At 35.1% G+C, this 25,229-nt stretch overlaps 1 long non-coding RNA gene across 3 annotated transcripts; it reads right to left on the bottom strand.

Moving 5' to 3' along the window:
- Nucleotides 1–17,945: 17,945 nt before the first annotated feature.
- On the bottom strand, nucleotides 17,946–22,833 carry LOC145097102 (uncharacterized). 3 transcript variants are annotated; one of them, XR_013704226.1, is made up of 4 exons: nucleotides 22,690–22,833; nucleotides 19,004–20,242; nucleotides 18,576–18,647; nucleotides 17,946–18,431 (listed from the first exon to the last, which is right to left on the bottom strand). It is a non-coding gene; the product is annotated as an uncharacterized LOC145097102 (long non-coding RNA). The 3 variants fall into 3 exon arrangements; XR_013704227.1 differs by having other exon boundaries at nucleotides 18,576–19,902; nucleotides 19,981–20,242; XR_013704225.1 differs by having other exon boundaries at nucleotides 18,576–20,242.
- Nucleotides 22,834–25,229: the final 2,396 nt, after the last annotated feature.

The following is a 25,229-nucleotide window of genomic DNA, read 5'->3' as shown; positions in this document are numbered from 1 at the left end:
CTAAACGTTGCATCATACGATGAGAGGTCTTTAGAACATGACCCATCGGTCTGTTACAATAAATGAAGGAAAGTACTTATTCTAAGAAGAATAAGGAGTCCTCAATAAGGATTTATTTTGTAACTCTTAGGTTACGATTGAAATTCCAACATAGTACGAAGGGCAGGTGCAAGATTGAGCATCGCCTGCGGTCAAGAAGTCCAAGAGTTAGATACTCATTCGAAGAAACATAGAAGTTAAGATTAATACCTAGGATCGAAAGATAATGTATGGAATCATTATACAAGTCCTATTTTCGTTGATGATTCCAGGACGTATTCATCCTAAGGGGTAGATAGTTGTAACGCCCGTAGATCCAGACTAGTCAATTTGGAGACGATAAGTATCAAAAGTGACTTTCTGATAAAAGATTATTTAGAATGAATAATCTTCACTAAGTTGTAGTGGTCATGACAATGGTTCCGGATATATGAAGAATGTCGAAATCCAAGTTATAACGAAGAAGTTATGACCTGTCGAAGTTTCTCGACAGAGTCGGCATGACATAGCGCGACGTAAAAAGTGAATTTACGTTAGAGCGATATTTAGCCTTAGCGATCTAAATAAAAGTCATAGAATACGTTAAACCGAGACCGTTCATAAAAAGAACATACAAATCTGACTTTGTAAGAGGAAGTTATGAATTTCCGAAGTTTCGACTTAGCAGTATGCAACCCAAATCTCAAAATAGAGATCAAGTGATATTTGGCTAAAACAATCTAAACGAGAATCGAACATCTCGTAAATAGTAGTGCAATGGAAGAAAGACAGACGAAAATGGACTTCAGGTGAAGAAGTTATGGATTTTTAATGGACTTTTCCAGTCCCGGCCAGTTAAAAATAATATAATAAAAATAAACTCAAAATTAGCCAAGGGAGTCTAAACGATAGTTGTATAGCATAATCTCACCTACGCATGGATATAAAGAACGTCGAAAATGGAGCTCCTACACGAAAGTTACGGAAGTTCAAAGATCGAAGCACAAACTCTGAAGTTGGCTGAAGGGGAACGCGATGAATTCCTTCAGGGAACGCACTGCGTTCGGAGCATCAGAGCTAGTCCCATCACCTGTCGAGTCCAAAGTTCGTAAGCAATGACGCATGTGGGAACGCCTTGCATTTGTTGAGGGAACGTACCGCATTCGGGGAACGCCCCGCGTTCATTGAGGGAACGCACCGTGTTCGGGGAACGCCCTGCGTTCGTTGAGGGAACGCACCGCGTTCGCGGCCAGACTCCAACCCTCTAAATAGATCATTTGGGTAGCTCAATTTGGTTGCCCATTTCTTTTCTCTCTCTCTCTCTCGTATTTCATCGTTTTACGTGCAAGGCATACTCCCGAAGCCCCGGTATCATCCCGAGACCAGAAGCAACTCCCGAAGCCCCCGAAGATCCCAAGAAACAGAGTTCCCGAGCCGAAAACTCTGCCCACGAAAAGCTTGGTTTTTGTGAAGATCTCCCGGTTTCAACGAAGAAATACTACTCTTAGAGTCGTAGTGTTACCCGATCATTTTCTAATCAAGTGAGTGTGTAGTTACTTTCTTCTAACACATAGATATGAAGTATTTGCTATGAAATACGTGCTATGTGTTTATATATTGTTTGTTTACTTGAGACGGGTGCTGAATGAATGTTTCATACAAGTTTTTAAATGATTAAAACTGTATATGTAATTTATATCTACAAATATGTTGGGTAGAACCTGGGTAGATGAAATAGTTGATATAAGACGAAATGATAAGGAGTTTGGATGATATTGATGTTCTAGTCAACTAGTGGAATAGAGATGGTGACCACAGAATGTTCTAGACAATCCAATGAAAAGTTAACATGATTGTAACATGTAGGTGTTTTGAACTCAATGTGTTCATTAGGTATTTTGAACTATATGTGTTCACTTCGTGTCCTTGAACTCAATGTGTTCATTAGGTATTTTGAACTATATGTGTTCAATAAGTGTTTTGAACTCAATGTATTCATCAGGTATTTTTTAAATCTATGTGTTCACTAGGTGTTTTGAACTTAATGTGTTCATTAGGTATTTTGAACTATATGTGTTCACTTGGTGTCCTTGAACTCAATGTGTTCATTAGGTATTTTGAACTATATGTGTTCATTAAGTATTTTAGAACTCAATGTGTTCGTTAGGTATTTTGGAACTAGATGTGTTCACTTGGTGTTGTTGAACTGAGTGTGTTCACTAGGTATTTTAGAACTAGGTGTTCATCGGATATTTGAATTACGTATTCACTAGACGTATGGACCTCGGCCAGCAAGGGACTTTGTGTCAATTCCTTAAGTCATTTCTTAGGAATAAATGAATGGAGGATAATTTATTCTTAGGGTAATGATTTAATAAATGAAAGGAGATAATGGGGATGGGTAATTGGGTTGATTGTTTGATTGAATATTATAATTATATTATTGTGGATTGAAAACCCTATATGCTCACCAGGCTCCCAAGCCTGACCCACTCAATTTTCGTTGCATTACAGGTAATGGCACGAGAGTATAAGTTGGTCGACTTGACGAGAGATTTTGGATTATAGATCAGTAGTTATAAATAACTGTTGTAAGGTCAATTTTATATTGTTTATGCTTTTGGTCTGTATCGGAACATGACATCCCAAGATTTTGTCATTTATTGAAAATACATTTCTTTAAAGAAATGATTTGATAAATTCTTATCACATTTTGTTTTGGGAACAAATTCCGCAACTCTTTTAATCAAAGGATTACTCTCTTTTTATAAAATAAAGCATAAACAATTCAGTCTTTTCTGGCCGTGAAATTGGGGATGTCACATTATCGTAGAGGAGCCACGCGAGGACCCGAATGTTGTGACCGGTATTTTTCTCGTCAAATTCTAGACCTGCTCACATCTTATTTGATTCCGATGCCTTAGATTCTGTTATGTCTCGAGAATTCACGTATTCTTTTCAAATTACTTGTTACGCATTAGTCCAATCATCTCATGTAGATACCATAGGAAGTATATCATTACTTGTTGATGAAGTCTATAGAGATTGTGTCATAGAAATTGAAGGTTATAGTTTTCTTGATTCCTATCTCTTTGCCCAACTTTGAAATTATTCTTGGCAAGGATTGGTTGTCAAAGAACCATGCAGAACTCTTGTACTATGAAAAGATGTTGGAATAGTGTCTAAGGCTGCAACTATATTAGGCAAGTATTTGACCCGATTGTGCATGGTGCTTTTGGGTTGCCTTCACCATAGCAACTTGATAGGATGATTTATTATGAGAGAATAGATATTATTAATATATTATGAGAATAATGTAAGGAATAATAATATTGTTATTTGATTAATATAAGTCATAGATTAATTAGTATTAATTTGGTGACATAAAGAGATTAATTAAATAAGAGGGTATAAACTATCAATTTTTTGATAGTTGCACTTTAGGTTGTAAATCCTTAAGGGATAGAGGTTGGACGAATTCTAGGGCTTGGGATAACCTCAAATTCGTCCAAGGCTTATCTTTGGTAAGGATTAGGATTACTTAGAGCTTAAGTTATCCAATTAGGGTTTAAGGGTGAAACCCTAGGAGCCTTACAAGTATAAATAGACCCCTAGGGCATGAGAAATCGGCATCTCTGCTAATGCAAAGAAACCCTGGCCGATTTATAATCCCTCTCCTCTCTCTCAAATCATCCTCCTTGCTAGTTGGTGTTTGTAAGCCATTAGAGGAGTGACAATTGTGATTCTAGAGCTCCAAGACAACAAGATAAAACAAGAGATTCAAAGGTAAACTTTTAGATCTGATTTTGTATTGTTCTTATACCTAATTAGTCATTAGAAGTCTTGGATTCAAAGCATGTTTAATTAGAGAAACCTAGATCCAAGCATTAGGGTTTGCATGTGCACATAGGAATGTTCATATGGCCAAAAACCCATCAGTGGTATCAGAGCCTAGATTGGTTTCTATTAAATTGTTGCTTGTTTGTTTGAATATTACTTGCAAAATTCGAAATTTGTGTTTCTGAGTCATGGACTCGGCGAGTCCCATAGTAGACTCGGCGAGTTCACCTGACTCGGCGAGTCCAGAGTGGGCACTCGGCGAGTCCGAGCGTCAGGAAAGGCCAAATTCGGGATTTTTTGATATTTATCTTATGGAAACTTGCCTTTATCATATTAGATCAACCCTAATCCGATTTTTTGATATATATGACTATAATCTTGATCTAATTAAAGATATTTATCAATTAATAAAATATTTAATTTCCTTATGTGATAATTGATTAATTATTTTGATTAAATTGGTAAATTATTTTGCAAGAAATCCTTAAATAAATCAAATATGGATAATTATGGAATTAATTGTTAATTAAGATTATTTGTTATTTGATCCTCCATGTTTTTAAATGTTTAAAACTTGCCCTCAAGTTTTGAAATTTACGTTTTGTGATTAAAAGTTTTAATTTGGAAAATTTAAATTTCAAACCCTAGAATTTTACAAGTTTAAAATACAACCCTATACTAATATAATATTACAAGATTAATATATATATACATATATATATATATATATATATATAATATATATATATATATATATATATATGTATATATATATATATATATATATATATGTATATGTATAACTAAAATATTAGTCTTACCGTTAGTAGGCCTCATTCACGAAGCCGATCTATAAGGTGGGTATAAGGTTGCGGCCTATAAAATGATGCTTAATGGGTGTACACTCACACCCACCGCTTGCTTGATCGGTGGAGGGTCGTTAGCCGAACGGGTAGGATAGGGCAACCTCATCTTCTCATTAAAAGTATAATATGAAATACAAAGTAACTACATGTTTTTCAAAAATTTCCCAATCTTAGTTACTTTAGGAAAAGTGAATTGATGCAATCCCATGAAATTACACTTTGCACCTTTGCTAAGAAGTTAGTGGAGCGTGTGTGGTTTACCGGCACACTAATTGGTTCTAAGAAAAGGTGGCAAAGGGTGATTCATTGTTTGTCATAGTTCGATGGAGCGTGTGTGGTTTACCGGCACATCGAATAGGTGATCGTTACAATGAAGGCACCATGTGAATTTGCATGGTAATTCACACCCGCTTTATGATCCTTGGTATCCCAGTCACAAACAAGATGGGCATATCGAGATTTAAACATGCCATTGAAAAGTTTCAATGAATCTCATCTAAACCTAGGAATTCTCAACACATTTAGAACTTAAAGTTATGTTTTGTGGTGGAGAATTAGTGAATCATCATTCACTTACCTTCAAATTGTTTGCATGTTAGATTACGGCATCCTTTTTCTAATATGTAAATATTATTGTTGGATGCTAGCCCTAATTTTTCTTATTGGGTGATAATTAGGGATTCATATTCTAATCTATCTTAGTCCTTTCTATTTGTAGATGTCGAACGCGAACAACGCTGCTGCTAGTTCATTCACATTGATGAGCCTTTGTCAAAAGGTCACCTTCGATGGGACGAACTTTAGCGAATGGATAAGATACATTCGCACTATTGCTCGCTATAAGGATAAGGAGTATGTCCTCGATGAGAAGCTCGAGAAAATCAACCCTGAAATCGCTACTCCTGCTGAAATGACCACTTTTGAAACTCACGAGCATGATGCAATGAGGTTCATTGCATCATGATAGCCACTATGAACTCCGTATTCCAAAAGTCCTATGAGGACATGTACCCGTACGAGATACACCAAGACTTATTGGATAGATACCACCAAAACGCGAGACAAGAGCGTTATGAGATTTTCACTAACATGATTTCCGCTAAAATGGGTCATGGAGAGTCTCTTACCGTGCACCTGCAAAAGATGCAAAGGTATGTCGATCGTCTTCGCAAGTTAAATGTTGACTTTGGGGAAGACTTGGCGATCGACATGGTGCTTCACTCTTTGCCTCCAAGTTACAATCAATTTAGGATGACCTATCACATGAACAAAGAAGAGGTCACCCTAAGCAAACTCCAAGGTCTCGTGAGGGCCGCTGAGAGCAACTTCAAGGATAAGTCTGTTGCACCAACTCCCAATCCACCCGCTGCTCCTGTGTTGGCTATTGGACAAGGAAGGGGAAAGAAGAGGAAGGCTTCGTCTGAGAACCATCGCAAAGTTAAGCCCCGAGATGGTGCCTCTTCTAGTGGGACCAAAGTTGATCCTGCTAAACCCTGCCCTAACCCAAAGGAGGCAGAGTGCCACCACTGCCACAAGATAGGAAATTGGAAGAGAAGCTGCCCAGAGTACCTACAAGCCATCAAGGAAGGAAAGATCAAGCCGTCTTTCGCAGGTATATACACAATTAAATCTAACGATTCATCTCATGATATTTCTTGGGTTCTTGACACCGGTTGTGGTTACCACATTTGTTCTAATGTGTAGGGACTAAGAAGAAATAGAGACGTGGAGCATGGAAGAATAAATCTAATCATGGGGAATAGAAGATCGTCGCTTGTGACCAAGATTGGAGTGTATTCTTTAGTGCTTAGGAATGGTTTATCTTTAGATTTGAACAATTGTTGCTATTCACCAGAAATGGCTAGAAACATCATTTCATTTCATGGTTTGTTTAGACAAGGTTTTAGATTTTCTTTTAATAATGAGAATGGTTCTATTTTGGCTTATCTAAATGGTGTCTTTTATTTTGAAGTTATACCATGTAATGGAATTTATGAAACCGTTATGATTGTAGATAACTTAGGAAATGATGTTTTATGCATGGATTCTTCCAATAGTATGGATAGAGCATCCTTGTGCCATTGTCGTCTTGGACATGTCAACAAGAAACCCATAGCCCAACTCCAAAAGGATGGAGTATTGGAGTCATTCGACCTTAGGGAAGATGACACATGCGAATCCTGTTTGCTTGGAAAGATGACTAAGTCACCCTTCGCTGGTTCTTGCGAAAGGGGTGAGGGTCTATTGGACCTAATACATACCGATGTATGTGGACCGTTTAGATCAACCACGAAGGATGGGAACCGCTTCTATGTAACTTTTACCGATTACTATAGTAGATATGGGTATATCTATTTAATCGAGCAAAAGTCAGAAACTTTTGAAAAGTTCAAAGAGTTCAAGAATGAAGTGGAGAGTCAATTGGGCAGGAAAATCAAGATGTTTTGATCCGATCGAGGAGGAGAGTACCTAAGTCTTGAATTCCACGATTATCTCAAGGTGTGTGGAATAGTTTCACAATTGACGCCTCCTAGGACACCACAGTTGAATGGTGTGGCAGAAAGGCGTAATCGAACCTTATTGGATATGGTTCGCTCTATGATGAGTCGTGCTTCACTATCAATCTCTTTTTGGGGGTATGCCTTAGAGACTACTGCCCATATCCTTAACCGAGTCCCTACTAAGAAGGTTGCCAAAACACCTCACGAAATGTGGACAGGGAAAGCTCCCTCGTTAGCACATATCAAGGTTTAGGGTTGCGAGGCTTTCGTAAGACGAGATACTCACGACAAGCTCGAACCTCATAGTGAGCGATGTATTTTCATCGGCTACTCGCAGAAATCCTTTGGATATCTCTTCTATAGACTGAAGGACAATGTTGTCTTTGTTGCGAGGAGAGGAGTTTTCCAAGAGCGAGAACTCATAGGCCAAGGAGACAGTGGGAGGCAAATCGAGCTTGAAGAGATTCAAGAGTCGATAGATGAAGGAACCTCTACCGCTGGCACTCAACCCGAGGAGGAAACTTCGGTTGAACCGATTGACGAGTCCTTACCTCTTAGACGTTCCAAAAGAGTTAGAGTTCAACCCCAGCTTTATGGTTTTCATATTACTACCGAAGGGGACACGTATATTAGTGATGGTACACTAACAAACCTTGATGAACCTAATAGCTATAAGGAAGCCATGGCAGGCCCCGAGTCTGCAAAATGGAAAGAGGCAATGGATAGCAAGATCCAATCCATGTATGATAACCAAGTTTGGAATTTGGTTGATAATGTGCCCGGACGTACGACCGTGGGGTGCAAATGGATCTTCAAGAAGAAGACCGACGTGGATGGAAACGTACACACATATAAAGCGCGATTGGTTGCGAAGGGATTTACTCAAACTCCTAGAGTTGACTATGACGAGACCTTCTCACCAGTTGCGAAGATAAAATCTATTAGAGTGATGCTAGCCATTGCCACATTTCATGATTATGAGATTTGGCAAATGGATGTCAAGACCTCTTTCCTTAACGGAAAGTTGGCTGAGGATGTTTACATGGCTCAGCCAGAGGGGTTTGTGGATCCGAAGCATCCGAATAGAGTGTGTAAGCTTGAGAAGTCTATTTATGGACTTAAGCAAGCATCTCGTAGATGGAATCTTTGCTTCGATGAGAAAGTCAAAGAGTTTGGATTTGTACGAAGCGAAGATGAATCGTGTGTATATGTCAAAGCCAGTGGGAGCATAGTTAGCTTTCTCGTTTTGTATGTCGATGACATACTACTCATAGGAAACGACATCCCGACTCTGCAGGAGGTTAAGTCCTGGCTCAGGAAGTGCTTCGCTATGAAGGACCTCGGAGAGGCTTCTTACATTTTGGGAATAAGGATAGTGAGAGAAAGAAGTAAGAGACTAATAGGACATAGTCAGAACACTTACTTAGAGAAGGCACTAAAACGTTTTAGTATGGAAAACTCGAAGAAGGGAGAATTACCGATACAAAGTAATGCCAAGTTGAGTAAGACTCAAAGTCCGAGTACCGAAGCTGAGATACCTGAAATGAGCCGAGTTCCATACGCTTCCGCAGTTGGCTCAATCATGTACGCTATGACTTGTACTCGCCCTGATGTAGCCTTTGCCTTGAGCATGGTTAGTAGATATCAAGGGAACCCTGGCAGAGCCCATTGGATTGCGGTGAAGAATATCCTTAAGTAGCTTCGAAGGACAAAGGAATGGTTTTTAGTCCTCGGAGGGAGTGATGACTTGAAGGTGCGAGGGTATAGTGACGCCAACTTTTAGACCGACAGGGACAATTACCGTTCGCAGTCGGGCTGGGTCTTTACCCTAAATGGAGGAGTAGTGACTTGGAAAAGTTCCAAACAAGAAACCGTAGCTGATTCAACGTGCGAATCAGAGTACATTGCAGCAAGCGAAGCGTCGAAGGAGGCAATATGGTTGAAGAACTTCATTGGTGACCTTGGAGTTGTACCTGCCATAAAGGAGCCCATGGAGATTTTCTGTGATAATGAAGGAGCGGTTGCCTTGACCAAGGAACCGAGAGATCATGGTAGATCATGACACATCGATAGAAAATATCACTTTATTAGACATCGTGTAGAAGAAGGATAACTCGTAGTGAAGAGGATATCATCAGAAGATAACCCAGCAGATCCGCTTACGAAGGGACTGAGTAGGGTTAAGCACTTGCAGCATGCTAGGAGTATTGGGCTGAAGGATGATATCAGCATAGATTAGATAGTATTAGAAACGTGTAATAGATAAATGAAATTAACATGTGATGATTAAAGAAAGGAGTTTATTTATGAGTAATGTTACTGTCTTATGTTAATTGTTTAACTATTGTTTCTCTTTGCATGTTTTGACTTCCAGAATAATTGAATTTATTAAGAATAATCGAATTATTCAAATTGTCCACAATCGTTCATATGTTGGAAGTAGATATGAATGAAGATTGTCGTGAATTGGTGCGTAGATTGTCTAAATGGTATTAGACATAGCAAACGATTGCTGCGACGTTCATGAGTGCTTATGAACTGGTTTTGAGCATTGGAACAAACCCGCGCTTGCTGGAATCACCTTATGGAATATGATATAAAAGGGTGATCGCAAGACGATAATATCATATAGTCTTAAAACCTAGATATATGGTTTGTTATTTGTTAACTGATTGTATATTGATAATGCGAAAACGCATTGGTAACTCGATGTTATAAAACACATTGTTGTGTATAGTTGATTAATGAATAAGTAAATGCATATAAGTCGAAGTTTATCTGTAACTTTTATCCCAAGAGGGTAAAAGCGATATCCCGGCCGCTCGATGATTTGATTTGACTTATGTGCCGGGTCCGGTCAGAACTGAATTGATGTGTTCGATTAAGTTCTATGTCAAATAAATCGGAGATCGAGAAACCAAAATGCTAGACAAATTATTCCATAGAATTGTCAGCATGATATCTAACAGAGGACTGTACGATCCCTTATCTAAAGGACAAGATTGATTAGATCAGAGTTTGACGGCGTCTTTAAGAGCTACGATTTCGAATCGGATTGTACTTGTGCATATAGTTACTAGACTTATCCAAGTGGGAGACTGTTGGAATAGTGTCTAAGATTGCAACTATATTATGCAAGTATTTGACCCGATTGTGCATGGCCTTTTGGGTTGCCTTCACCATAGCAACTTGATAGGATGATTTATTATGAGAGAATAGATATTATTAATATATTATGAGAATAATGTAAGGAATAATAATATTGTTATTTGATTAATATAAGTCATAGATTAATTAGTATTAATTTTGTGACTTAAAAAGATTAATTAAATAAGAGGGTATAAACTATCAATTGTTTGATAGTTGCACTTTAGGCTGTAAATCCTTAAGGGATAGAGGTTGGATGAATTCTAGGGCTTGGGATAGCCTCAAATTCATCCAAGGCTTATCCTTGGTAAGGATTAGGATTACTTAGAGCTTAAGTTATCCAATTAGGGTTTAAGGGTGAAACCCTAGGAGCCTTACAAGTATAAATAGACCCCTAGGGCATGAGAAATCGGCATCTCTGCTAATGCAAAGAAACCCTGGCCGATTTCTAATCCCTCTCCTCTCTCTCAAATCATCCTCCTTGGTAGTTGGTGTTTGTAAGCCATTAGAGGAGTGACAATTGTGACTCTAGAGCTCCAAGACAACAAGATTACACAAGAGATTCAAAGGTAAACTTCTAGATCTGATTTTGTATTGTTCTTATACCTAATTAGTCATTATAAGTCTTGGATTCAAAGCATGTTTAATTAGAGAAACCTAGATCCAAGCATTAGGGTTTGCATGTGCACATAGGAATGTTCATATGGCCAAAAACCCATCAAAAGATGGTATGCATCCCTATCGAAGGGGAGGATTCTATTTATGTCTACGGTGAAAATAATAATTTTTTTCATAAAAACTCATAAGTTTATATCGAAAGGATATTCTACTTATCCGGTTTATTCAGTTGATATCTCAAAAGAGGGGAAGAAAACTAGAAATGATGTTCCCGTTAATAATGGAAGTCTTGATATTTTTCCCCGATGATTTGCCTGGTCTTCCCCCGATAGGCAAATAGAATTCTATACTGGCTTTATGTCTAGTTTTGCTCCAATTGCCAATGTTTGCTAGACAGAATGATAGCATTTGGGTATTTATCGACTAACTAACTAAGAGTGCACATTTTCTTGGCATGCACGAAACAGCTTCAATGGAGAAATACGCACAAGTATACTTGGATGAAACTGATGCGAGACATGGTGTGCCACTAAATATTATTTCCAATCATGATACTTGCTTCACTTTTCATTTTTGAGCAAGTATACAATGTGAAATGGGATCTCATGTTACTCTTAGCACAACCTATCATCCCAAACCGATGGTCAGAAGAAAAGAACAATCCAAACATAAGAAAATACACTGAAGGTATATAAAGCATTATATAGACGTAAATTTCATACTATGTTGGCATGATGCAGGACGAGAAAGTCCTTAGTGGTCCTAAAATGATTGAACACACCACTGATAAGATTCAAATTGTTCGAGAAAGAATAAAAGCAGCATAGGATCGACAAAATTCATATGCAGTAAAGAGAAGACGACCTATAGAACTCTAGGTGGATGAATTCGTAATGCTGAAGGTATTCCCATGGAAAGGCATTATGCAATTTGGGAAGAAAGCTAAAATTGTTGGACCTTTCAAAATTATCCAAAGAATTGGTAAGCAAGCATACCACTTGGAATTGCTGGAAGATTTGGCAGGTATTCATGATGCGTTTCATGTAAGTTATATGCGTAAATGTTCAAGCATATATGATGAAACGGTCGCGTTATCCGAGGTGAAATTGGATAATAAAGTAAGATATGTAAAAGAGCCCGAAGAGATTATAAACGAGAAAATGGTTGATTTATGTAATAAAGAAGTAGAGTTAGTGTTTATTCAGAGGAAACATCATCGAGACCCAAATTATACATGGGAAAGTAAGAATAAGATAAGAGCGAAATATCCCCAGTTATTTAAATCTATGTGATTTCGACGACGAAATCCTCAAAGGAGGAGGTATTTGTAACATACACTTGACTAAACTTGTTCAATTATCATGTTTCATATACATATTAGTTTAAAAATGAATATTATTAGATATTATGTGGTTTTAAACGTTTAAAGTAGGTAGTTATAATGGAATAAAATTATATGTGTTATAAACACCATTTTTCGATATGTTTTTGAGCGTCAAGTTATAAAGAAATAGTTTTATAAGATTTGAATTCAAACTAAGTTTAGAATCATTTGGAAGGTATTGGAAGTGATGGGGATGTCTTATGTGATTCCGATCAAAAAGTCAACTATCAGAATTAACGAAAGTATAACGTCTAAGTTGGAAATATGTAAAACTGATTTTTTAGAAGATCTTTTCTGGGATATTTTTATTGGAAGTTGTAAATTATCTCGTTATAAACGTATAGGCGAAAACCTCATCGAAAACAGAGTTCCGAGCGAAAAGTTATGCAATTTTTAGTGTTTAGTGGTAGAATGGGTACCCAAACCGGGTCAAACCCGGCCCAACTCGGATTTTTAACCATTAAAACACGATTTTGGGTCATTTTTCTGCCATTTTCAGTTCCTCAACATCCGTATGGGAGATTTTCACACACATGATCAATCTTGAACAAGTTTTGAAGATTAAATCAAGATTTTGAATGTTCTTGAAGTATCATGTCTAGTAATCAAGGTATGAACTCTTAATTTTTGGATTAACCCTTGTAATTAGTGATTTATTAAGAGATTAGGGTTTAATCAAAGTGGGTTTACCACTTATTTCATGAAATTAGGCATGAGTTTATGATATTAACCTAGAATCTTAAATGGAAATCAAGTAGCTACATGTAAACTTGAGAATTAATCATGGTTTAAGAGTAATTATTGAAAATTAGTAATGGAACTCATGGTTTATTCTTGAATTAGTATGAATTACTAAAATATTCAGTGTTATCATGGTAAAACAAGAACTTAGTGATATTGATCATGAGGTTTGATCATGTAAAGGGTAAAATGAAATCATAAAGGGTATAATTGTCCTGTTTTTGTAAAAATCACCAAAAGTTGTAGAAAAATCGTATGGATATGTGCTCTATATCCCTGGAAAGTTGAGAATGTGTACTTTATTTTTGTTTCAAAACCAAAATATAATTCAGGACTTAAGATGGGTGAAAACAGCTATATGTTCAAAGCAGTAAAGCTGAATTTTCACAGCTTTGGGATGCTGTGTTGTAAAATTCATAGTAAATTATAGATAAATCATAAAAATGTGAGGTCAGTGGCATTATAGAGATATAATTGTCTATTTTAATATTTAGAATTTGTTAGTTATTTTGATATTTAAGAAAGGTAAAGCAGATCTGCAAGTGACAACTATACAAAGAACAAAAACTAAAATTTCTAAATTGAAAACAACATAACTTGAGATTAGTGGAATAATTTCTTATGAAATCTGAAATATGAACTCCAGGGGTATAACTGAAGGTTTTAGAGGCCTGAGGATGGTGTAATTTCATCAGAATTCAGAAATCTCTTATGTGCTTTTCCGTTGTTATTAGTTCTGCTATTTATGATAGCAAAGCTATAACTTTGACCATGTGATCAGTGAAAGGATTTAGATTCATTGTGGTACTAGTATGTAGCCTCTGGCCATGTAGAGCATGTCTCATAAGAGATTTACTTCTATTCTATGGCATTGGTAGAAGCTTAGATAGGGTTGAAAGCCTGAAATCTACCAAAATGTTTAATTAGAAAGTGTATGTCTTTTGTGCCATTTGGGCCAAAGATTTATTGATGTATATATCAAGTATTGAAATTGTTATGGCTCATTGATTATATATCTTTTAATCAAATCATTGATTGATATGAAAAGTTTGTCACATTGTTCCTCTTTGCTTCTGTCATATTGGTATATATATGGCATAACGTTATATTGTATCTATTTTTGACTCACTAAGCGTCACCGCTTATCCATCTCAATGTTTAATTATTGCAGGTGATATGCGTCCAATATAGTTATGTACTGTTAAAAGATCTAGAATAGATAATATTATAACTTTTTCATTTAGTGTATAAATTCCTGGGAATTATGTAATTTACTAAAACTTAGACAATTTGTATCCAGTCTTTTGTAATTAAACTATCAATGTAAAATATTGTTTATGAATATGCATGTAGCATGTTTCGGAGTAACTTGGAGTAACAATGTCTTTAGTATGAAAGTTTGGGTCATTCAATAATGGAAAAGACTTATGTTTAGGTTTTGAATAATTTATTCCTATGGTTGATTTTATGACAAGTGCAATGGATTAGTTGGCATTAGCTACCGATTAGTGTGATTAGGTTCATGTTCGCTATTACTAGTCCTTAGAAAACATATTAATTTAAACAGTGACCAAGTGATTAAACTAATAGATTTCCTAGTTTATTAATTCGGGTTAAGTAAGACTTGTAGTAGCTAATCAAATTGCTAATTCAGTTAACCTCTTTTTGATGGTTCATCACACAAGCCCACACATTAATTTAGCTATTTTCTAATTAACCCTCGTTTCACGTTCGCTATTCCTAGGCATATAACAATGTTTTCACACAAATCATATGAGATTAGCAATTATGAGATGTTCATGAAACTTAATATGATGGTTAATTAACTGAATATAGTTGTAATTAACATATAAGGTTCTTTAACAAGATTGACAAAACAAAATTACCAAATTAAATTAATCCAATCATAAAATTGGACCATCCGCATAAAACTTCCTAACCTCAAGGTATTATTGATCAAGCAACCCAAGCATAGATAATCTAGAAAATTACAACTTTTTGATACCACTATAGAGCTTATTTGGAATTCTTCACTTCTTTGATATTTGATATTTGATTGCTTTGAATTCACTACTTTGTTGGTTGATTTTGGTATCTTCAACTTTTTAAATTTTTTTAGAACTTTGATCTTTTGATCTTCAATTTCATTGCTCCAAAATTCTTACAACTTTTCTTCTAATTCTCTCTTTTTTTTTCACATCTAACTCACTGTTTTTTCACTCAAACCCTACATGCTTAAGCAAGGGCACTCAACTTCAACCTTTATTGGTTATAGTACTAGTTTTCCTAGATACATTTCAAGTACACGATAACATATTGTGTCCCTCAAACTCAACGAGGTTGTGTTTGTGTCCCACGATTTCATAAGAATAAAGGGGGCCACAAGTGCACTAGAACGTATGTTGGCTCAAGTAAACATTTGGGTCTTCAAAGAATCATCAAACACAGTAATCGCATTGAATCCTAATTGGTTTTACCATAATTTTCTGAATTAACCCTAGAAATTTTTATGCAAATTTTTTAAAATTTAACTACAATTTCAACTAATGTAACCAATCCCCTACCCCACACTTAATTTATGCAATGTCCCCATTACATATTATGCCTGATAAAGAATAATAAATTAAAGAGAGAATTGGAACAAACTCCCATGGGATAGTAGTGCGAAGTTGATATTTCGTCTTTAAGCTCCATCTTCAATTGACTTTAGACATGGGAACAGCTCATCTATGTCTTTGGTATCAAAATCTCGTGTGCTACAACTCCAATTATAAGGGAAAAACTCTTGGAAATGATCGGAAAATGATCTCCAAAGAAAAGAACCAATGCCCGTATCAAATGTAGTCAAATTGTGAACTTGAAAATAGAATTAACGAGTGACTCGTCGAGTAGATATGCTAACTCACCGAGTTGTAGCGTGACTGGCAGAAAAGTCGCGAAATTTCATATGGACTCGTTGAGTTCAAAAGATGCACCCAGCGAGTAGAGCGCTGTGGAAACAAATTGTATTATGCCCATGTCCGTTTCTGATGTATAGGGGTAATATAAATTAATACTTTCCCTTTATTTTTCTTCAGTAAATAAATACTCTATAACTCTTCTATCAATCGTGCTCATAACTTGAATCAAAACCTCGTTTTCTCTCTTGCCTAGACTCGACTTCTTGCTTGGTTAGCCTTGACTCTATACCCTTGCATGCAATCCTAAGCCTCAAACTGAAAACATCAAAGCAAACACAAGTGATAGAAAACAAAAACATCCTTCATAATCCTAGCTACCGTAATTTCAAAATAAAACAAACAAAACAAACAAAAATAAAAATTATCTTTAACCAAATATATCATAATAAAATTAAATCAAGCAAAACGAAAAATAAAAAGAAAGTAAACTCTAGATATCGGGTTGCCTCCCGAAAGCGCTTCTGTTTGTACGAGTCTTGAGCTGGACTCCCAACTTTATAAACTTCCAATAAACTCAATGTCAATCCATCCATTGCATTAAATATCGTTTTTAGACCAATTCGTAAAATTTGTCTCTTTGCTTCAAAAATTGGCCAAACAATCTTTACTTCATATAACCCAAGAATCTTGACAAAGGTTGGAACCAGTCCAGTACTAATCAGAAATGGATCGTGCTTCAGAACTTTCTCCAAAGTTGGAATCGTCACCCCATGCTTCAAAACACAAACTTGAAATACAGGGAGCCACATTGTGGTAATGGTCAATCCACGGCTTGGTTCCTGCAACCCAACTTGTTCTTGTTCTTCGTCTGACCCCTCTGCCAGCAATCTTTCCAGCTCCTCCATGTCTTTTTGTGGATTAAATTCTTCATCTAGTAACTTTAGCTCATGTGACTAAGATTTTTCTTGTTAGTTAGACAAGATGTTATCTAACCATCTTCCTAATTTCATCAAATCTTCATCTGAGTCATACTCCTCATCTTCTTGCTCAATTTTTTGTACTACTTCCTTAAGAAAAGAATCAAAAGCATTGAGATTTGGAAAATACATAATAAAATTAAAAATAAAAATCATACTATCTAAAAAATTTTAATCAACAAATAAAATAAAAACGATAAAAATTAGAAAAAAAAAATTAACTATTTAGAACCGTTCCCCGGCGACAACGCCAAAAACTTGATGTGTGTGAAATGCCCCAATTTTAATCCTACTAACTTAGAAACAAAATAAACACACGAAAGGCAGTGTACCTATCGATTAGTAATATAGTTCAAGCAAGTAGGTTATCGAACACAGGGAACGGTAAACAATTAAAATAAATGCTAATATTATCTAAATAAAACAAGTAATATAAAGAAAGGGTTTTCTCTAGTTTTGCACGACTAGAAACTTAAGTACTTAACTGATACTGAACTAAGCAACTAACAGCTAAGAAAACGAAAATCAACTAAATTCAATAATGGAAAAGACTTATGTTTAGGTTTTGAATCATTTATTCCTATGGTTGATTTTATGACAAGTGTAATGGATGAATTTGCATTGGCTACCGATTAGTGTGATTAGGTTCACGTTCGCTATTACTAATCCTTAGAAAACAGATTAATTTAAATAGTGACCAAGTGATTAAACTAATAGATTTCCTAGTTTATTGATTCGGGTTAAGTAAGACTTGTAGTAGCTAATCAAATTGCTAATTCAATTAACCTCTTGTTGATGGTTCGTCACACAAGGTCACACATTAATTTAACTATTTTCTAATTAAGCCTCATTTCACGTTCGCTATTCCTAGGCATATAACAATGTTTTCACACAAATCAAATGAGATTAGCAATTAAGAGATGTTCATGCAACTTAATATGCTGGTTAATTAACAAAATATAGTTATGTGTTTTTAGCTCATAATTAAAGTAGAAAACAACTCAAAAACGAAATCAATTGATGCAAACATAGTTTAAACAAAAGATTAAATAAAGAGTACACTTGAATTGTCTTGATCTCCCCAAAATCGAATGCTTAGACTTGATCTTCAAGTTCCAGATCTCCAAAGGCAACTTGAATTGCAAATTAACCTTCAAGGGTTCTAGAGAGAAGTCCAAAATTCATGAATTAAAGCCCTTTATATAGTTTCTGAAAACATGGGCTATTCGTCAAGTCCATAGACCAACTCGGCGAGTCCCCCACTTGAAATCCGTATGCGGTAAGGAATCTTATTTGTTTGTGAATCTTCGAACCTACTCGGCGAGTAGGCACCCAACTCGCCGAGTTCTTCAGGTTTTTTCTTTCTTTTTTTCTTTCTTCAATTCCCGAGCTTCCTATCGCTTTTCTGCTTCCTTTTGCTTCTGAGCTCATCTTTTAGGCTACAAAATACATTTTAAAAATATTTATGTACCGTTTGTTCATAATTTGAAATAAAATAGCCAAAAGTATTAAGATTTAACGAAAAATATATGACTAATTATGCACATATCAAATCTCGACACAAAATCATCCCAAGTCATTACCTCAACAGTCTCGGGAGAAGATATCAGTTCTTCACCATTAACTTGTTCATCTCCTTGTAGTCGATGCACATCCTATAGGAGCAATAGTTCTACATCACAAGCAGTATCGGTGCTCCCCATGGTGAACTACTCGAAATAATAAACCTATTTTCTAATAGCTCCTACAGCATGTATACAACTCCTGCATCTCTGGCGGTGCTAACCAATATGGTGCCTTAGCTGTCGGAGCTTCACCAAGAACCAGATCAATACAAAACTAAAACAGATGGGTTTTGAGCACTATAACAATCCTATGGTGTACATACAACCCTAATGCTTTGGATCTAAGTTTTCTCAAGTTATATATGTAATTTTCGTTTTTCCAAAGCATGAACCCTAACTAGCATAAAATTTAGAGATTTGCCACATAATACAAGTTAGATGAATACCTCTTTGTTGTAGCATTTAGAACTTAGTCTTCCAAGAGCTTAGTACCTCAAGTGTGATATCTCAAATCCACATGGGGAGGGGGGAGTTCTTAAATGCAATCTCATAAATGGTCATTGGCAATCTCAACTAAGACGATGCGGTAAGGCCACCAAACCGGTGTTATGCCCGATGTGGAAATGGCCTCAACGGCGTCATAACGAGATGAATGCACCCCTTCTCGTTGTATCTCATCGCGATGCATCTCGTTGTCGTCATGACCGGATGAAACAAGCAAATTTTGATAGTTTGAACCGTTTGACAACGGCCTAATTTAATAATAAAAAAATAACATTCAAAAAATTAATTATATTTACCTATAAATACCTACTATCTATTTACAAACTTTTCACACAATTCCTATCTTTCTCTTTACAATTTTAATTATCTTCAAAAAAATTATGGATCCTTTCGACTCGTCCGATGATGACAGTGACGATATATTCTTCACTATGATGTACCATTATTACACTAACAAGATGCTACAATCAGATCTAGCTCTGCTGCTAACAAGACGTGCGATGTTATTATTTTGCGGATAATTGTGTATACGAAGGACTTCAAAAACAGATTTCGTTTGAGTAGGAATGTGTTCCTACGGATTGCCAATGCCTTGGAAAGTCGATGTCGTTTCTTTAATCTTAAATACAAATGTACTACATGTTTCTTTAGTTTTAATACAAATGTACTACATTTTTAAACCATAGTTAATATATGTTTAGGTATACATTTTCCAGTTGAGACATGATGCTAGAGGTAGGAGAGGATTTACAACGTTGCATAAATGTGTTGCGGCCATTCGTTTGATGGCTATGGGGGAGGCGCAACACCATGTACGACTATATGAGAATGTCCAAAAGAACTGCATGAGAAAGTTTGTAAAGATTGTCAAAAGGTGTTGTTTAATATTATCATAGAGTCGTTGGAAAGGGCAGCATACAAGTGGTCATCATGGATCGCCTTCGTTGGTTTTAGAGGTTGCTACTTCCCAAAATTTATGGATTTGGCAAACATTTTTTGGGGTTGTGGGTTCCAACAATGACATCAACGTTCTTGATCAGTCACCAATATTTGATGATCTTTTGAATAGAAAGGCCTCGGATGCTCATCTCACAGTGAATGGAAACAAATACAAATTTGGGTATTACCTTACAGATGGAATATATCCTCCGTATTCCACATTCATGAAGGTATTCCAACACCTGTTTGAAGAAAGAGATAAATTATTCAAGAGAAGACAAGAAGGATCACATAAGGATGTGGAATGTGTTTTTTGAGTGTTAAAGGCAAAGTGGCTTATAAATGAACATGCGGCACTACCACTACACTTAGAAACTCTACGATATATCATGTATGCATATATCATAGTGCATAATATTTGCATAGTGTCGTTGACATTCAGGACGCAAATAAGCACAAACAACTTCGAGGGGACCAGGCGGATTATATCTTCGACAGTAACGATAACGAATAGCGTTGTTTAGGAAAAATAAAATATGTTTTTTTATTGTAATGTTTTTTTTAGATTGGATGTTATATGTAATTTAAATGCTATGTTATTTTTATTTTTTAAATATTAATATTTTATTTAGGTATTATGTTTTATTTAAAATATATTTGTTTTAATAAAAACTGAAAGAAATGCGGAAAAAAAAATAAAAAAGAAATTAGAAAATGGAAAAAAGTTAGATGTTATAATTTGTTGGGAAAATGACTCTTGAGGGTAATTAACTTTTGCGTTTGTACTTATTTGGTCCCGTTTTTTTTTTTTTTTTTGTATTCAATATATCATTGAACTTGTTGTTAGTGTTTACCATAGCCATTTTGACCGGCTTTTGACCTGTGATAGCCGGTCAAAGGGTTATGATGAACACAAACAACAAGTTCGATGGTATATTGAGTACAAAAAAAAGGAAAGGGACCAAATGAGAACAAACGCAACAGTTGGTTACCCTCCTGATTCATTTTCCCGTTACTCATTTACAACAAATCCCACATCATCTCCTACTGATATTAATGACTTTGTGAGATTCATTCTTGCTTATCTTCAAAACATAACCTTCGAAAGGACATTACTCATACATGTACAACTTTGTAATGCACTTGAATATTTATTAGGGGAATCTTGAGTAAGCAGGCGCATTTCATGACTACATTTACATTTCCAAATAAATAATTTATTGTATCATGGATTCTAGACAAGTCTACAAACGAGTGGATTCACAAGTGTTGTGATTTTTGAGTTTACTTAGCTTTAAGATCGAACTTATGGGATAAGATACAACATCAATATGTACAATATTATGGTGACGTGTCTACAAAAGCAGCATGATATTGTACATATTGATGTTGTATCTTATCCCATGAGTTCGATCTTAAAGCTAAGTAAACTCAAAAATCACAGCACTTGTGATTCCACTCGTTTGTATACTTGTCTAGAATCCATGATACGATAAATTATTTGATTGCAAATGTAAATGTAGTCATGAAATGCGCCTGCTTAGTCAAGATTCCCCTAATAAATATTCAAGTGCATTACAAAGTTGTACATGCATGAATAATGTCCTTTCGTGAGTTATGTTTTGAAGAGAAACAATAATGAATCTCATAGTCATTAATTTCAGTAGGAGATGACGTGGGATTTGCTGTAAATGAGTAAAGAGAAAATGAATCAGGAGGGTAACCAACTGTTGCGTTTGTTCTCATTTGATCCCTTTCCTTTTTTTTGTACTCAATATACCATCGAACTTCTTTGTGTTCATCATAACCCTTTGACCGGCTATCACAAGTCAAAAGCCAGTCAAAAGGGCTATGGTAAACACCAACAACAAGTTCGATGGTATATTGAATACAAAAAAAAAAGACCAAATGAGTACAAACGCAAAAGTTAATTACTCTCCAGAGTCATTTTCCCTAATTTGTTCTGGTGATCATTTCAGCACTTGGTGTTATAATATCATTGATGGTATGGTATGAAATGATACCAACCAAAATAGTTTTATAACTAGTTCTCAATACCCACTGCTCTAAAAAATAGTTACTATTAATTTGCTTTTATAAAGGCTGAAAAACGAGTGAGAACTTTTTGAGCAACAAAGAATTAGCGGGTAACATTCAAGCCAGAGCGTTCAATTGGATTATGATTTGAGGTAGAGAAATGAAAACTATATTTTGTCAAAATGGTGTAACGATCTTCAAATGAGTTTCCTATCTTGCTAGCTCTAATTAATAAAAAAATTTGCTATTAATAAAATTAAACATTACGGACACAAATCCTCCACGGTTGACCAAAAAAGTGCCGTTTAAAATCTTTTTTATTTTCTTATGACGAGTTAATAAAATTTAGTTTCTTAATTAAATTAAAGATGTTATAAATTTTTATTTTTTATTTTCTGTGCATAATCACCGTAATTGTTTTCTCACTTTTGATTTAATAGTTATAGTGGGGTTATAGTTTTTTATATAAACCATACGATGTTAGGATTTAATATATGCATATAATAGAGTATTTCGGTATTTCCACATATATTTTGACACATCGACAAACATTATAACTTCTTATTTTCTTCTTCATGCTATTACTATATTAAGAAACAAATATCTTACATTAAAACAGTTTTATTTTAACAAAATTATATGAAACACATACCTCAACGTTTGATCGATTCTCTATTATTGTGGTATTTTCATGCATCAATATTGCCTTACACCCATCATGTCCTGACTATAAGTTTTCAGTATTGCTAGATAAACATCAATGTCTAGAAAAGAAGGTTCATCCACAACCACAACTTTAAATTAAAGATAGATAATGGTTGCACTTATGTTGCTTTTCAAAACCTTTCTTATATAAATATTTGAAATCTCAGACAACTTTTATTTAAAAGCTCAACTAACTTGAGACAACTATATTAATGTACGGAGTATCTAGATGATTAGTCTACATCTCCAAAATCATATCTTTACATAATTAATGCAAGTTGTGTTCACTTTGCTGTTAAAATAATGGCTTTATGATTTCAGGTTATTACTTGATTTGATTTACAATTTATGGATAACCAAATTGAATAAAAACAAAAGCACTAAGAAATTCAAATGATGACGTGAAATAAAGAAGTCAACATTTTAATGGGGATCTTGATGAAGGCTAACACAGCAAATGGAGAGAAATCATGTAAAGGAAGAACTCAAAATGGGTTCCAAGTATATTTATCAACATTCATCAACGATTCCAGCTAGCAAAACATCAATAAAAAGGTCTTCGACCCACAAATTAATGAAGGAAATCAAAAGTCTCAATCTAACACCAATCGAGTATTATTCAATTGCTAAATTTAAAATAGAAAAAAATATCCACAGAAAAAAGTAACCCATGCATGCGATATTGATTTAAGACTGGACAACCGGGTCGTGAATAGATCTGGCAATGGGGCGGGTTTGGAGCGAATCGACCTTGATCCAAACCTTTTTAACAAATTTCAAAATCCGATCCAAACCCGCTCCGTAACCCGCAGGGTTTTGAATAATCAAACCCATACCCTTATCCACCGAATCAGCAGATATCCAAACCCGCCCCGTAACCCGTAAATTTTTTGAATAATAAAACACATTTTACTTAAATCATAAAATCACATTTATTAAATAAAACTTAATTTTGATTTAGAAAACACATTATGTACCCGATGACTTTCTATTGGAATTAAAATCCTTATTTTAGTTACTTTCGATTGGTTTTTGACCGTCGATTGCATTGATAGAGAATAGAAGTTACAAACTTTCTTCCGGTTGATAAATAACCTTATTGATTTATATATGAAATTGGTGATTACATGATAAAATATAGAGGAAATGAAATCAAGAATCTTGGGAGAAGAGTAAAAGACTGGAAGTCTAGAAGTTGAGTTCTTGACTCGTATGTAAAAACAATTTAGTCTTTGGTCTTTTCTCTTTGGATTTCTGATTAGAATTTAATGTAAACTTTAGACAATATAAAATATAAATTTATATTTCTAAAATTTATATGTGGCGGGTTATAAACGGAGCGGATCGGTGCTGATCCATACCCGACCCTTTTAATAAAAGGGTTAGCGGGTACGGGTCGTTAACGGGTAAACGGATCAAAAACTATGATCCAAACCCATATAATCGTTAAGAGTTTTGATCGGATCAGAGTCAAAACCCGTTCCATTGTCAGGCCTAGTCGTGAAGTGGGGTCGATGTAAGGAAAACCTGGGGTGTCGGCTACAGGGTATAGATCTGTATTACATTTACTTTTGAAAACGCAATGGGTAGACCGACCTTTGACGATTTTTGTACGGCATTAAGAAATATGTGTGATTCCGAACTTTTATGCACTAATGCATTGTCACGTTGGAAGATAAAAGCCTTCATTTGTACATGACAAATGTGTGAAGTGGAAAACTTTGAGAGCTACTCCCATAAGACGGGTTTTGTGGGACTCATTTTATCACTAGTTGTTAAACTCAACTATTATGTGGTTTAATTTAAAAAAAAAAATTTAATATAAATATCAAAATATTTGAGAACTTCGAATTTATAAGAAAATAAGAAAAATAATTAATTATTATAATTAAAATGTTTTTTATCTTATAAATTTAAACAAAAAATTTAAATAAATAGAAAAAAAAACTAATTAACTTTAATTTGAGAATTTTGAAATTAAAATATAAGTTCATTAATGAAATTGATTACTATATTTATTGCAATTATTATATTAAAATATTATGTTGAATTTAATAAAATATAAAAACTAATAAAATGACATGTAATGACATTTGACAAATTTAATAAGAGTATGACATGTGGAAATAAAACATTTATTTATTATAATAGAAATGCAATTAAATGGGTTTATGCACTTTAACATGTCATTAATAACTTTATTATTAGGTAGGTCGGAGTATCCTAACTCCATATTGTGGTGGTGCGGTGAACACCACACCCCCTGGTGTGCGGTGTTGTGGTGAGTGTCCAAGTGAAACATAGTTTTGCCACATCTCTTTCCACTTGTGAAAGCTGTTAAAGGCTAAATATATTTTCTCTACTATAAATACACACATAATTCACTTTTCAAGTCAAAAAACAAATACAAAACATGTCAGTATTTTCTCTATATAAAAATTGAAAAATTCTTAATCGTCTGTCACACCCCCAAACCGAGACCGCAGA

This window comes from Lactuca serriola, chromosome 4 (genome assembly GCF_051521515.1).
Source record: "Lactuca serriola cultivar US96UC23 chromosome 4, Lser_US96UC23_V15, whole genome shotgun sequence".
Lineage (NCBI taxonomy): Eukaryota > Viridiplantae > Streptophyta > Magnoliopsida > Asterales > Asteraceae > Lactuca > Lactuca serriola.
Note: the sequence above shows the minus strand (reverse complement) of the source record. Positions and strands in the feature narration are given on the sequence as shown.